The sequence below is a fragment of the Corvus kubaryi genome, unplaced genomic scaffold, assembly GCF_017639235.1.
Source record: "Corvus kubaryi isolate FWS band 111438036 unplaced genomic scaffold, C.kubaryi_AGA036_p1.0 37395, whole genome shotgun sequence".
Classification (NCBI taxonomy): domain Eukaryota; kingdom Metazoa; phylum Chordata; class Aves; order Passeriformes; family Corvidae; genus Corvus; species Corvus kubaryi.
In genome coordinates, this window is record NW_024581134.1 from 6,775,291 (window position 1) to 6,789,328 (window position 14,038).

At 54.2% G+C, this 14,038-nt stretch overlaps 1 long non-coding RNA gene across 1 annotated transcript in view; it reads left to right on the forward strand.

The window, feature by feature from the left end:
- LOC121670269 overlaps nucleotides 1-11,430 on the forward strand; it is an 18,741-nt gene extending 7,311 nt beyond the window's left edge. Inside the window, exons 2-3 of the long non-coding RNA XR_006018094.1 lie at nucleotides 11,015-11,022; nucleotides 11,419-11,430. This is a non-coding gene — a long non-coding RNA (uncharacterized LOC121670269). The remainder of the gene's footprint in view (nucleotides 1-11,014; nucleotides 11,023-11,418) is intronic.
- Nucleotides 11,431-14,038: the final 2,608 nt, after the last annotated feature.

The window sequence follows — 14,038 nt, forward strand, 5'->3', positions numbered from 1 at the left end:
GGATGGATGGATGGAGGGATGGATGGAGGGATGGATGGAGGGATGGACAGATGGATGATGCCCGTGGCACCAATCTCGTGTGGTGCTGCCAAGGTCAGTGACCCCACCAGGGTCTCCCACTGTGTGCCAGGCAGCCTCCAGGAACAAGGGGAGGGGGAATATCAAGAGCAGGATGTGGGAGAGGAAAGAGGGACAGGGAGGTGATGGAGGAGAGGAAGAGGATGCAGAAAAGTGGAAGAAGAAGGGAAAGCAGGGAGCAGAGCGAGGATCCACACTGGAATCCAGAACTGATTTTTATTGTCCCAGAAGCTGCCCAGATTTTAGCAAAGTCCTTTTCCGTCTATAATGAATTCTGGCTCCCTTCCCCCTGCTGACCCCGGCGAAGATGGAACATTTCCAAGAGCAGGAGGGAGGCAGCGGCGAGAGGGGCTTGGAAATCAAATTTAAAGGGGAAAGGGGAAAAAAAAAAAAAAAAAAAAAGACTTCTCTTTAAAAGTCACTTTGCATCCCCTCCCCGAGCGGGAAGGGAGCACGGGTCATGTCAGAGCCCTCCGCCGCTGTGCCTCGCCTTTGCCGCCGCGCTAATGACACTGGGAATATGCTAAGGAGCTGCCTGCGAGGGGCTTTTCTAATGCAGTCACTTCCTGGGACCTCAAAGAGGCTTTAATTGCCGGGCTGCGGCGCTGGCAGGTGTGCTTGTCATGTCTAATCAGCGCGCCCGGCGCACGGCGCGCCCGCGCCGCCAAAGGGCGATGCTGCCGCTCCCCCTCCCCGCCTCGCCCCCGTACCCCCCAACTTTTCAAGCATTGCACACCTGTCAAAATGATTATGGGAATGAGTCTCCATCACGCGCAGACAGAGCAGATTTGAAGGAAATCCTCTTTCTCCCTCGCTCTCGCCCTTTCTTTTTTTGTGTGTGGTTTTTATTCTGGTGCTCGCGTTCGCTCGGCTCGGGAGGGATTAGGGGAAGGGGGGAAAGAAACCCCCTGGTAAGTGGATCCTAAACACGCATTGTTGGTGGTGGAGTTGTTTTTTTTCTTTTCTGTGGTATATTCTGGAGTCAGAGCAAGGTTTCCATGCCGGGGGCTCCTGGATAAAGCTGTAAGGAAGGAAACGAGGCAACCCCTGCAATAAGCAGCAGGGTCCTTGTTCACCACAGCTCTTGCACACCCATAAACACCCACAGCACACACCCAGCCACGGGCACAGGCACCCAGCACTGCCACACACCCAAAAATACCCCGCACAGCCAAAACTGGCCATGTGCCTGTGTCCCTGCAGGACACACACAGCCCCCTGCACACACTCACCCAGCCCTCACACGTAAAGGATTCCAAACCCTGTGCCCAGACCCTCTGCCAGAGGAACTCCAGCTCGGCCCCACACGTCCCGTCACAGACACTGCTCTGGGTTGGAATGGACCTTAAAGATCACCCAGTTCCACCCCTGCCACGGGCAGGGACACCCCTGCCACTCTCCCACATTGCTCCAGCCTGGCCTTGGACACTTCCAGGGATGGGGCAGCCACAGCTTCTCTCAACCTCAGGGCTTCCCCACCCTCACAGGGGACAATTTCTCCCTAATATCCAGCCTAAAGCAGTTCCCTGTCAGTTTGAAGCCATGTGCCTGCCACCACGCAGCTCTCCTCGCACTTTGCTGACTGTAACACGAGCTGCTGACGCTCTCGCATTAAATCCTTGCTGAGCAGCACTCAGCAGTGAGCTGAGCACGCCGAGGATGTACCCAACAGCTCTGCATGCGCAGCCTGAGCTCAGCCATGTCCCCACATCACTGCCACTGCCTTCCCGAGGGCTCCCAGCCTTTGCTTCCCAGGATCAGAGAGTAATTCGGGCTGGAAGGAGCATCCAGATGTGGAGAGAAACAATGGCCTCTGCACGATTCGGTGTGAATCAGGCAGAAGCCATTTTATTGATGAACTACTGTCCCTAATACACGATTCTTGCTTTCCCTACACATGATCATGCATAATTATTATTGGTTTAGGGCTATTTTCACACGCTGCTTTATGCTTTATGATTGGCTCTTGTCTGTGTGTCACATTGTCCGTCGTGTATGTCACAACTGTCCTTCAGTTGGCATTTCCTTATCCTTTTCTTCCTTTGCTTGTTCCTCGTTCACATTCTCCCCAATGCTGTTCCTTTCTCACAGCCTCCCCATGGACTCTTCCCCTGTGTAGGTGCTCAAGTCCTTCTCTCTTACGTGCTCTGGCTCTTCTATTTCATGGCTGGTTCACGTTATGTCCATTTTCTAGTAAGAGCATGGTTTCCACATCCAGAGGCCTCCAGTCCAAACTCCTGCTCAAAAGAGGTCAGCAAAGACCCTCAGGGCTTCATCCAGGCAGCGCTGAGTTCGACTTTTCTGGGGAGCCCTAAGGTGATTTTTACAGAATCATGGAACCACTGAGGCTGGAAAAGCCCTCTGAGATCACCGAGTCCGACCATTCCCAGCACTGCCAGCCCCACCACTGCCCCGTGTCCCCGAGTGCCACATCCACACGTTTTTCGAGCACTTCCAGTGATGGTGACTCCACCACTGCCCTGGGCAGTCTGTGCCAGGGCTGGAAAACCTTTTTGGTGAAGAGTTTGCTGTTAATATCCAATCTAAACCTTGGGCCCAGTCTGAACTTCTCTCGTTTCATTTTATTCCCTCTGTCCCTTGTCCTCTGCCGGTGGAAAAGAGACGGCTTTTGATGGGAAGCTTTAGGCACTAAGTCCTGCTTGGTGGCCCAGGTCACCATCTCACCCCACACCTCTTCCCAGTCCCAGGAACAGAAAAAAAGAGGGAAAAGAGGTAAAAGAGAATCTCCCCATGTCTAAGGAAAACTAAATTTGGGGGAAAGAAAGAGAAAACATGAGTGAGGAGAGGAAAGCTCATTTTGTCTATTGAAAAGATTCTGTTTAATAAAAAATTGATGATATTTTAGTGTCTGCTCCCTTTACAATGATTCCCATCCCTCTGTTTTTCATCTCACTTGGCTCCTTTCGGATAATCAATCAAGGGTTTCCTGGGATCCACCAGAGGCTCCTGCACATGGCCCCTTTTGAAGTGGAAGGGAAGGGTTTGTCCTAAATAAACAAACAAATAAATTAAATTCTTTCTTTGTTTTATTCCTATAAGGAATAATGCAAAGGGTTTCAAAGATGAGGGAGAAGGAGCAAAGAGAACAAAGGGTCCCAGCTCCATCCCAAGAGCGCAGATACAGAAATCCCCCGGATTTTGGGGCGTCTCATGCATGGACAGTTGTGCAGCTTCCAGGGGGAAGCAGGATCGGTATTAATAGGATTTTTGTGTGGTTTCTATGGAATAGAGAGAGATTTCAATAAATTCCTTAGGAGTCATGAGGAATGGATTCCAAAATAAAACACAGGGAATCACAGAATCGCGGAATGGTTTGGGTTGGAAGGGACCTCAAAGCTCATCCAGCTCCATCCCCTGCCACGGGCAGGGACACCTTCCACTATCCCAGGCTGCTCCAAGCCTCGTCCAGCCTGGCCTTGGACACTGCCAGGGATGGGAAATCCATTCCAGGGCCTCACCACTCTTGCAGGGAGGAATTTCTCCTCCAGCCTAAGTCCGTGCTCCCCATCTGTCTGAGTGGCTCCAACTCTCACTCCTCAGCCCAGCAGATGCAGGTTTGCTTTGGCTCCCAGATATCCCAGGTTCTGAAGGAAGATAAATCCTAGAGGAAGTAAGGAATGCAGAGCCATGTCCAGGTCACCCAGCAAGTCCACGGCAAAGGGAAGCACTGAGCCCACATCCCCCCAGTCCTATTCCAACGTGCCTTGTCCAAGTGAGCAGCTCGTTCATTGGGATCAGAGAAACCCCTCGTGGACCCAAGATCTGACCCTACAAATTGATTTCTGCAGCTGTGCCACCCTCTGGTCAACATCTGTCTTGTCCTTGCCCTGCTGGATCAACCAATCCCTCAGGAATCCTGGCTGCTTTCACTGGAACTCCACAGGGTGGGAGTGGAGACAACCCAAGGGTTCCTCAGCCAGGCCTCACCTCGCTCCAGGCCCTGTGATTTATTTAAAGGCAGCTTGGGAAATATCTTTAGCAAACACCTGACCCCAAACTGCACCTCTCAGGCATTCAGCTGAAAGATGTCTCAGCCCATGCGTGTCATCCTGCCCTTAAAACTTTAATCACGGCTATCAGGAAACAGGAGCTCGGAGAACCAAAAAAAATGTCACCAGCCCCAGTTAATGCTTGAGCAAGGTCCTGGTGCCATCCTTGGGATGTTCATTTGGGTGTTCTTCCCTGCAAACAGCATCCTTAAAATGCCAGAGGGCAGGATGAAGGGATTTAGCAGAGCATGAGGCACTGGGAAGTTTCCCTTGCTCTGACACTGCTCTGCTGGGAGCAGCTCCTGGCTCCAGGCAGCTCAGCCTGGCCTTTATTGGGATATCAGGGGCTGAAGGGAGCCCGGGTCAGTCCTGACCCTCATTGGGGCATCCTGAGAGGGTGAAAAGCTGATGTTTGTGGGGGAGTTCTTGGCTTGGGACAGCCCATGGAACGAGAATGTGGCAACCTGCTGATTCCATGTGGGGGCAAGGGCAGAGGGAGCTGTTGGACCAGTGGTTGGTCATGGAATCATGGAATGGTTTGGGTGGGAAGAGACCTTAAACTCATCTTGATCTACCCCTGCCGGGGGCAGGGACACCTCCCACTGTCCCAGGCTGCTCCAAGCCCCAATGTCCAGCCTGGCCTTGGGCACTGCCAGGGATCCAGGGGCAGCCCCAGCTGCTCTGGGCACCCTGTGCCAGGGCCTGCCCTCCCTCCCAGGGAACAATTCCTGCCCAATATCCCATCCAGCCCTGCCCTCTGGCACTGGGAAGCCATTCCCTGTGTCCTGTCCCTCCATGCCTTGTCCCCAGTCCCTCTCCAGCTCTCCTGGAGCCCCTTTAGGCTCTGGAAGGACTCTGAGCTCTCCCCAGAACCAGGCTGAACAACCCCAGCCTTTCGTCCCAGCAGAGCTGCTCCATCCCTCTGATCAGCTCTGGGCTCTCTCCAGCAGCTCCAGGCCCTCCCTGTGCTGGGTCCCAGGACTGGGGCAGCTCTGCAGGTGGGGGCTCACCTGAGCGGACACGCTGGGAGCAGCGGGAGCCGGGGGAGGAGCAGCCCCAGCACCGGGACCTTTGTGCTGTCGAAGTTCAACCACCAAGTGCCCCGAGCTCCGACCTCTCCCCTCACCTTGCTGGCACCTCCCAGGCCGGCACTCAGGTCTTGGGGTGCAACCACAGCAGGCTCCAAGGCAAGGTCTGGACCATTCTGGAAGGAAAAACTGCCTGGGAAGGACTTTCCAGCTGCTCTGAGGGCCAAGGCAGGGACGGGCTGAGCGAAGAGGCCGGCCCGGGATGCAAAGAGAAGCCGGTGCAGAGGGCAGGGCCGGTTTTCCGCACCAAAAAGCAGCGCTGCAGGCCGAGCCCAACTGCACCGAGGTGTTGGCAGCGTGTCAGCGCCGCAGAAAATCAGCAGAGGTTAAGATCATGTTAATTTGTACACACACAGGGGGATCGGGAGCACTGGAAGCAGGGGAGGCAGAGAGGGAGGGAGGGGGAAAAGAGGAGGAGGAGGAGGGAGAAGACTTGCACACGAAAATGTTGGGTTTGTGTGTGGGGGGGGGTCCATTTCCAAAGCAAGAATACAAATGATCCCAACAAAGCCCAAGCTGTCCTGAAACCCTGTAGCCAATTAGTGCACATCAATAATTAATCAGCTCTCGCTATTGTGCAGCCCGGCCTGTGCTACCCCAGCCCCTGCCACACTCACTCTTTCCCATCACAGACACACTGTTATGACACATAATGATATTGTCCATGAATAATTTAGAGCAGTTTTTCTCCTCTTCTCTCTCTGTCTCTCTCTCTCCCTGTGCCCTTATTAGCAGAAAATGTGGAACAAATTCTGGGAGGAGGCGAGCGAGGAGCTCCTTCCGCGAGGCTGCTGGAGGAGCAGCCCAGTCCTGCTTCCTCAGGCAGCTGGAAACCAGCAATCAACACTCCTGGCGTGGCTGGGGGTGACCTGCCCTTGGTGGAGGGGCTGGGCAAGGAGCTGGGAGGGAAGCTTGGCTTGGAAGAGCCCATGGAAGCAAAGACTGAACCACCTGGACTGTCAGGGGTGAGCTGCACCTCCAACCTTCCCATGGGCTGTGCCTCCATCCATTCCTGACTGAGCTTTACTTCCATCCCTACCCGCTCTCTGTTCCCATTAACCAAAGTGTTAATTATGACAACTGGCTGATCCCTGTGCTGATCCCTCCATGAGATTATAGGACAAACTGTGGTGGAAGCACAGCTCTCAAAACTGACTTTTTTTTAGACCAAACTGAGTCTGATCAGGGCAAATATTGAATCTGAACTGTTTTTCTGCTGGCTTCGCTCTCCTTCCAGTCCTGGCCTCCCATCAATCACTTTTGACCTCGTGCCTGGCAGGCTCTGCCCTTCTCATCAGGGACTTCTGGACCTGGTGGCTGAAGTCAGGCTCTTGGGTGAGGAATCTCAGGGATTACGATGTCCCTCGGGAATGAAGATGAATACAGAAGAGAGCGACTGAATCAGCTCCTGTTGTGTGGGAGCTGCGGAATGGGATTAAGGCAGCTCCTGGTTGTCCTTGCCAGGGATGACAATGAAGGATTCATTACCTCTGTCAATTATTCTTCTGAAATTTGCTCAAGGATTTCTTCCAGGCATTTCTGTCCCCAAAAATAGAGATTTTTTTTTTGTCTAAAGTGAATTTGGGGAAAGTAAGGTTTGTCCTGAACTCAAGCACTGCAGCATAGGAAATTCAGCTGCCCGCTGCCGTGATGCAGCCGTGGTTCATCCGTGGCCGATAATCCAAACTTCCCATCCTGCCATGGTTTCCCAAGTTTTGATGCCACTGTGGGCTCCAGCCAGCTGCTCTGGCCTGCACACCCGGATCCAGCCTGGAATGCTGCTCTCGTTGGGAGCACAGCCCCAGAGTGGAGCTGCAGAGATGTCTGTCCTGGTGGTCCTCCAAGGTTTTCCATGGATGATGATCTGGTACCTTCAGCTCTGGAGTTTCCAGATCTAAATGTTTTCTTTAGGAGCTGAACTTGACCTGAGCAGTTCGAAATTAAAACCCAGAGCCAGCCCAACCTTCTGGAAATCAGGCAGCCCTGAGACTGGTGCTCCTCCGTGGGACATCTGGCAGGATTTTGGGGAGGTTTGATTTCCAGAGCCTGGAGAACTCAGAGTGCCCCCAGCACTCGAGGTGTCCCAGCAGCGCCAGCACAGGGGACAGCCCCTGCCCTGGGCCTGTGGCCACACCATTTTTGCCACAAAAATCTCTCTTGTCACCTGCTGTCACAACACCCACGTGGTCCCTGCGGTCCCTGTGCCCTGTGGGCGCTGTTTGGTTTTACTTCCATGCTCCAAACCAACCTCTGTTGTATCCGTGGGGTTCCATCTCCTGGATTTGTGGTGCTGGAAAAATCCCAGCAGCTCTGTCCCCCCCCCTCCACGTCCCCAGCACAGCATCAGGGATCCTCCAACCAGTCCTGAGATCATTACTATTGGCAAAGTAATTGCAACAACAGAACGAGGACTAAAAGACTTATTTGCTGTGCTTTCATCTCAGCTCAGCCCTCCTAATGTGGATTTTAAAGGGAAGAGGAAGAAGGGGAAGGAGTCCTACCCCTCTCCCTGTCTTTAGCAAGGCTTTACTGGCCATTTTCATGCTATAAAGCACCAACATTCTTTGAGTTCAGGGGGATTTTGGAAGTTTCTTTCTGAAGCAATGACTGTCAAAGTTGGTTATTGATTGAGGCTGGGGGATCTGAGGGCTGCAGGAGGAAAACGGACTGATTATTCCACCCCTTCCTCTCTTCTTTCCCTTTCTTTCCTTTGCACCAGGACTGGATTGATCGACCCCGTCTTCCTTGTCTTCCCTTCTCCCTTTTCTCTGCTGGTTCCTACTGGGGATTCCTGATTAAACTATGGCAGGGCTCAATTGATCCTCCGCAACTCTCCCGCTCCTCGCGAGGAGGAAAAACTGCCCAGCTGCATAATTCAGAAAGCAAACACAGAGAGGAGAGGCAGGGAGGGAAAATCAATACAGCTACAACTGATCCTGCAGATAAATGAGAGGGAGGATCCCTGGCAGCAGCTCAGGGGAAGTTCAGCGACTCCGGGATGGGCTCAGGTGGAGATGGAGCATCTCGGAGCCCTTTGGAGTGGGGCAGGAAGGGAGGGATCCCCTGATTCCTCCAGAAAACAGGGGGTGGGAAGCTCTGGGCTGAGCAGGAGAGACCCTCTGCAGGGTCTGTGAGAGGGGCATAAATGTCCTTGTCCTCGTCTCCCTCCCCAGACTCCAGGGATCCTCCTTTCCAGCCCCAACTGGCCTGGCTCCGTGGTGGATTTCTTGCCACGCTGCCCTCTGTGAGCCAAGGAAGCTGCACTGTGGGAAATGAAGTGGAAATGGGATTCTCTGCCTCTCCAGCCTCGCAGGGCAGTGGAATCTCCGTAACTCCCTGAATCCTGAGGAAAAGCAGGGCTGAGCCAGCGCCCTGGTCCTGCTCCCAGGGTCACTCGTTGCACTGACTCATCCTGACTCCTCGGGAAGCAGCAGCCAAGCAGGTTTGTCCTGGGAAATCAGAACACAAACCCAGCAGGAACAGAGCAAAACAGTAACCCAAGTAAAACAGACCATAAAATCCCAGAATGGGCTGGGTTGGAAGGGACCTTAAAGCTCATCCCGTTCCACCCCCTCTTTCCCAAGTCTCTTGGAGCCCTTTTAGCTCCCGCTGGAATCTTCTCTCCTCCAGGCTGGACATTCCCAGCTCTCTCTGTCAACAGCCAAGAGTTTCAGATGTTGGCAAAGGGAAGGTGACATAGAGGACACACTCTCGTCCCTGGATAGAGGGAACTGCCCTTGGGTCTTCCCAACATTCCCAGTTCACCACCCCTGCTCCCCTCTCCGAGGGCACACAGCAAAGTGGGAGAATGGGAATGCCTGGGCTCCAACCCAAAGCCTGGGTGGGAATGGCAGGATGAGGGGCACTGCAGCCAAGCCCTGCCTGGAAACCAGGAATCTGGGCGCGTTCCCTCCCTGAGGTGGATTTGCCAGCTGAGCCATCCATCCCTATCCTTAAGCAGCTCAGTGAACACAAACACTGCCCCGACCACGGAGATCTGAGATATTAAACAACATAAAATTCCCTGGGCTCATGTGCAGCCCTGGGGGTGTCTGGGAATGACGTAGGGAGAAACTCCTGGTTTGTCCCAGAGCGTTGTCCCTGTCAGGCAGTGCCCGGCTCTTTCCTGGCGAGTGATGGATCCCCAGGAAGCCCCGAGCTGCTGTCGAGCTCTGCTGAGGTTTCCTGCAGCAAAGGCTTTTAAACCAATATTGCTCCGTATTTTAAAATGATTTAAGATCCCAAGGACCAGCCCAGCTCTGGCTTTGCCAGCAGAGGGGATGGATCGTTCCCTTAAAAGCTTTTAAATGCGTGTGATAGAAAGGGGAAGTGCAGCTGCCTGGCTGAAAGGATTGCAGTGGCTCCAGCTCCCAGCCTGCCCACACATCACTCTAACTCTGCCTGGGAGCTGAGACACTTCCCTTCCGCACTGGGATCCTCAGGGATCCCAGGAGAATCAGGCACCCAGGAGAGGGATTTCAGAAGAACGTGGGGGATAGGAGAAGATGGGGAGGTTTTAGTGCTCCTTAGACATCCAGGTGCCCGAGTGAGTTCAGCTGCTCAGGATCCAGCTCCCCCAGGCGACTCCTGCCTTTCCCGCTGTCCTCGGGAGCCTGGGAGGTGAACTCCCCCCTTCTGCATTTCCCAGAGGAAACACCGAGCTCCCTTTCCCTGCAGACACAGATGTGCTGACCCTGCACCCACCCCGGGCTCCCGGGAGGGTCCCGGGGTGCTGTGAGCGAGCCCCGGGGCTGGAGGAGGCACCAGCACCCACTGAGGGATGGAGGACTGGGGTCCTGTGGGATTCGGGCTTCTCTCCTCTCTCTCCCTCCGCCCTCAGAGCTCTCCCAGCTGTGCAACACGGACTCAGCAGCCCCAGGGCTCCTTGTGGGGCCGAGGTCGGATGGGGCTGGATGCTGCGTGCCCAGGACTCCGACTCCAGCCCCGCCACCCTGGGCAGTCTGCAGCGCTGCCCTAAACGTATTCCCGGTTCGTCTGCCTGTGCCAGGCACTTTGCACAGAGGAATGTCCAATTTTCTGCTCTGCTAGAACTTGCAGCAGGGACCCAGACACCTTCCATTGTGTTTTCCCTCGTGCCTCTGGAAAACCTGTGCACATCCCAGCTGTTCTCCCGCATTAGAGCCATCTGCATCCCGGCTGTTGGCTTTAAAGCCATTTGCACTTCTCCCAGGAATCACAAACCAGGAGGTGTCCTGACCCTGCTGGTCTTAGGGACTGTTGGATCTGTGGAAAGGGACAAGCACAAGTCGTCAGCAAAGAGGAAGAATTCCCAGACAAGGCCAAACGCTTTCCCTGCGGGGCTGCTGGTGCTGCTCAGATGCTGGGAACGGCTCACTGGGCCTGGCATCTTGGTTCAGTGCCGATTCCCAGCCCTCCCTAATGGACTCGGATGGTGTGGGGAGAGTGGGAAGGAGAGTGGGAAGGAGATCCAAATTCCAGCAGTTATTGGTGTTCCCGGGTGCCCCTTGGCCCCGTGCCCACCACCAGCACTCAGGAGACGCAGAGCCAGGTCTGGAGCATCGATGGCTCTGAGGAATCCTGCTCAAGGCTCCTGGGAGCCATTACCCACTTTATCCTGCACCCTGGGGATGGACTCGATGGCCTCTGAAGGTCCCATCAAACCCCAGCTATTCCATGATCCTCTGATCCACCCAGGAGCGTGTCCTTGCCAGCAAACCTTGTGGCTTTCCCTGCATTAAATTTCTTGTCTGCTCTGCGCTCCCTCTCTCTTCCTTCCCTCCAGGGATGGCTTTTGTCTTCTGCTGCTGTGCTACACGGAAACTTTTGTCATCCCTCGGATCGCCTGAGGCAGTGGAGGTGACCTTGTTGCCGAGCTTTCGTTTCCCTTTTACACGGAAACTTCTCCCTCCTTTGAGCCGCTGGAGCCACGCTCTGAAGCTCCTTTTCCATCTTGTCACAACAAGGCTCATTCAGGCAGGACCCGGCCATGAAAGGCACCTGTGAGAGGCTCCTGGAGCTCCTTTCTTTGGGGTGGGGCTCTGCAGGGTCAGGGACTGGACTCCACAACCCCTGATTCCTCCCAGCTCGGGATATTCTGTGTTTCCATGGGATCAGCATCCCAGGTTGGACGGGCCTGGGAGCACCCTGGGATAGTGGAAGATGTCCCTGCCTATGGCAGGGGGTGGAATGAGATGGTCCTTAGGGTTCCTCCCAACCCGAAGCATTCCCTGATTCATTGATTCCATAATTCCTAAGGACAGCCAGCACCGTTCCGCTCCCTAGACCTGGAGCAGCTCAGAGACGCACATAATTGCATTGTGGGGAGACTAAAAGTTTTCCAGGGCTTCTTGACTCCTCCAAATTGGATTTGTGGTACCCATTTGCTCCCAAAGTGTGTGAGAGGACACACACACGGCTCAGGATTCCATTGCAAAATCCATCGCTGCTTTCACCCTCCATGTGCAGAGCTCTGAGCTTTTCAATCCAAATTCCCACAGGATCCCAGCTGGAGACCACAACCAGAATTCCCAGCCTGCAGCGGCTGCTGGGCCAGCACATCATGCCAAGGAGACAGGAAGGGAGCCTTGATCTGAAAATGGAAAATGTCACTTTTTGGAGAGATTTGATGGTTTTTTTGGAATTAAGCCGTGTTTGCCACCCACGCTGAGACCCTGAGGTGAAGATTGGAATATTGGAGCTCCCAGTTTTCCTGCTGAGAGCTGCTTGTTGCCTCCCAGCAGATCCCGCTGCTCCTGCTGCCCTCTCTCCAGAGCAGCCCTTCAGCCTCCACCAGGATCCTGATCGGACTTCCCGTGGTCCAGCGATCCTGACCCTTCATCCCAACCTGTTCCCTGCTGCTCTTCCCTGTGCACGTCCTTTCCACACTCTCCCTTCCCCTGGAGGAACATTTCGTGGATAACTGGTGGGAGACACCCGTGGATTTCCTGCAGAGACCCTCCGAGTGATTTTCCCACTGGGATCTGCTCCCTGACAGTGACAGATGAGAAAAAAGGGAGAGGAGCAAAAGCAGGTTCAGCCCGCAGACAAACTCATCTCCCTCCCACAACTATTGCACCCGAACATTTTTTTTCCAGCGTATTTCACGGAGAGGGAAACTGATGGAATCTGAAAATCTGCAAAACAGCTGGAAGGACTCTTCTTCCTTCGGCCGGAGTCCGGCGATCCCGATTTTCAGGTGCGCAGGACTTTTCAGCGATTCCTTTTGATCCGGCAGCCAGGAGAGGGAGCTCGGCATCCTAATCCCAGGCCGCCCTCGCCGGAGCGCTCTGGAGACAATGCTGATGATTCTTTTGTTCGACAAATAAAAGAAGTGGCCCACGAGGGAGCCTTTTTGGCAGCTGCTTTATGAGGGCTGCGGGGAATTGTGGAAAATCGATGTTTGCCAAAGGCGAAATGGACAGAGTTGGTGGAAGAAAACAAAAGTAACTCTCGGGCTTCGGAGGGATTATTGCAGGCACAGGATCGCAGAAAACTGGGGTGGCCTCAGCCCCCCATCAGCAGCAGCACGGAGCATGAGGATCTGTCGGGACCAGGAGCAGTGGGAATTCAGGAGCCGGGCTTGGGACACTGGGCTTTTGCCACCCAAACCCAGAGGAAATTCCTCTCGGTAAAAATTCCAAGTTGCCTTCCCATGGCACCAAGGACTTGCAGGTGCCATCCACCTCACCGGGAGCAGTAGGATATTCAGGAATTTTCGCATTTTGGTGTTTAAGCAGGGGGATGTCACTGAGCTGCAGGTGGCAGAGGGGGAACGCTCCGAGAATCACAATGGAAAGGGATTCCCAAACGTGCTGAACATCGGCGGAAAGAGACACTGCAAAAATGGATAATTATCCCGTGCCAGCCTGCCACCGAGGCCGGGAATGCAGTGGGGTTGGAAGGGAGACATTTATATAAAGAGTCCCACACTCCTACCTCGAAACTTCCTGAGTTTAATGATGTCAGCTTAAGCAGTTCTGATCAGCAGTGTCATGATTCCTGCATTTACTGGAAGCCCTTTTCCTTTCTTTCCTTTGGATGCTTAACATCCTGGGAAGGGCAGGTTGTGGACCTGGCTTGGCCAGCCTGGGGGTGGATACAAAGATGTCACCTCAAGGACTTTAGAGATGCTCCTCAATCACAGAATCCCAGAATCCCAGAGGTTGGAAAAGCCCTCCAGGATCATCAAGTCCAACCTGTGCCTGATCCCTGCCTTGTCACCAGCCCAGAGCTCCGAGTGCCACCTCCAGGGATGAGGACTCCAAATCTCCCTGGAAATGTTCTTCCTCAAGGCCCCATAAACCCCAACAGGCCAATTTTGATCCATACAGGCTGCTAGGATCCCCTAATCCAGACATGCTGGAGCACCAGGAGCTGCTGGTCTTGGGGATTCCCTTCACAATGTGACTTTTTTCATGTTTCTCCTGGAAATGATGGTGCATCCTGTCCTTGTGCTCTGTGTGACACCTCTGGCACATGACCTGCAGCTGTAGGCACAGGGAAGGAAGTGCTCCAGGTTGGGAAATCTGGGAGGAAGAGTTCGATTCCTTGGCCATGGAATCGTTCGTGAGCCACCCCAGCCATTGCCAGGGCTGCCGTAACCACTGAGCACTGATGGATCCACGCCTGGATCTGCTGCCCAGTTTGGCTTTTAGGGAGAGCTGCGAGACGGATGTGAGACAGGAGCACTGCAGCCTTTCCCTGTGGGCTCCCAAATCCTGTTTGGGCAAGGGCAGTGCCTACAAGGAAACTGGAATAGAATCATGGAATGATGGAATGGTTTGGGTGGGAAGGACCTTAAAACTCCTCCCATTCCACCCCTGCCCTGGGCAGGGACACCTCCCACTGTCCCAGGCTGCTCCCAGCCCCAGTGTCCAGCCT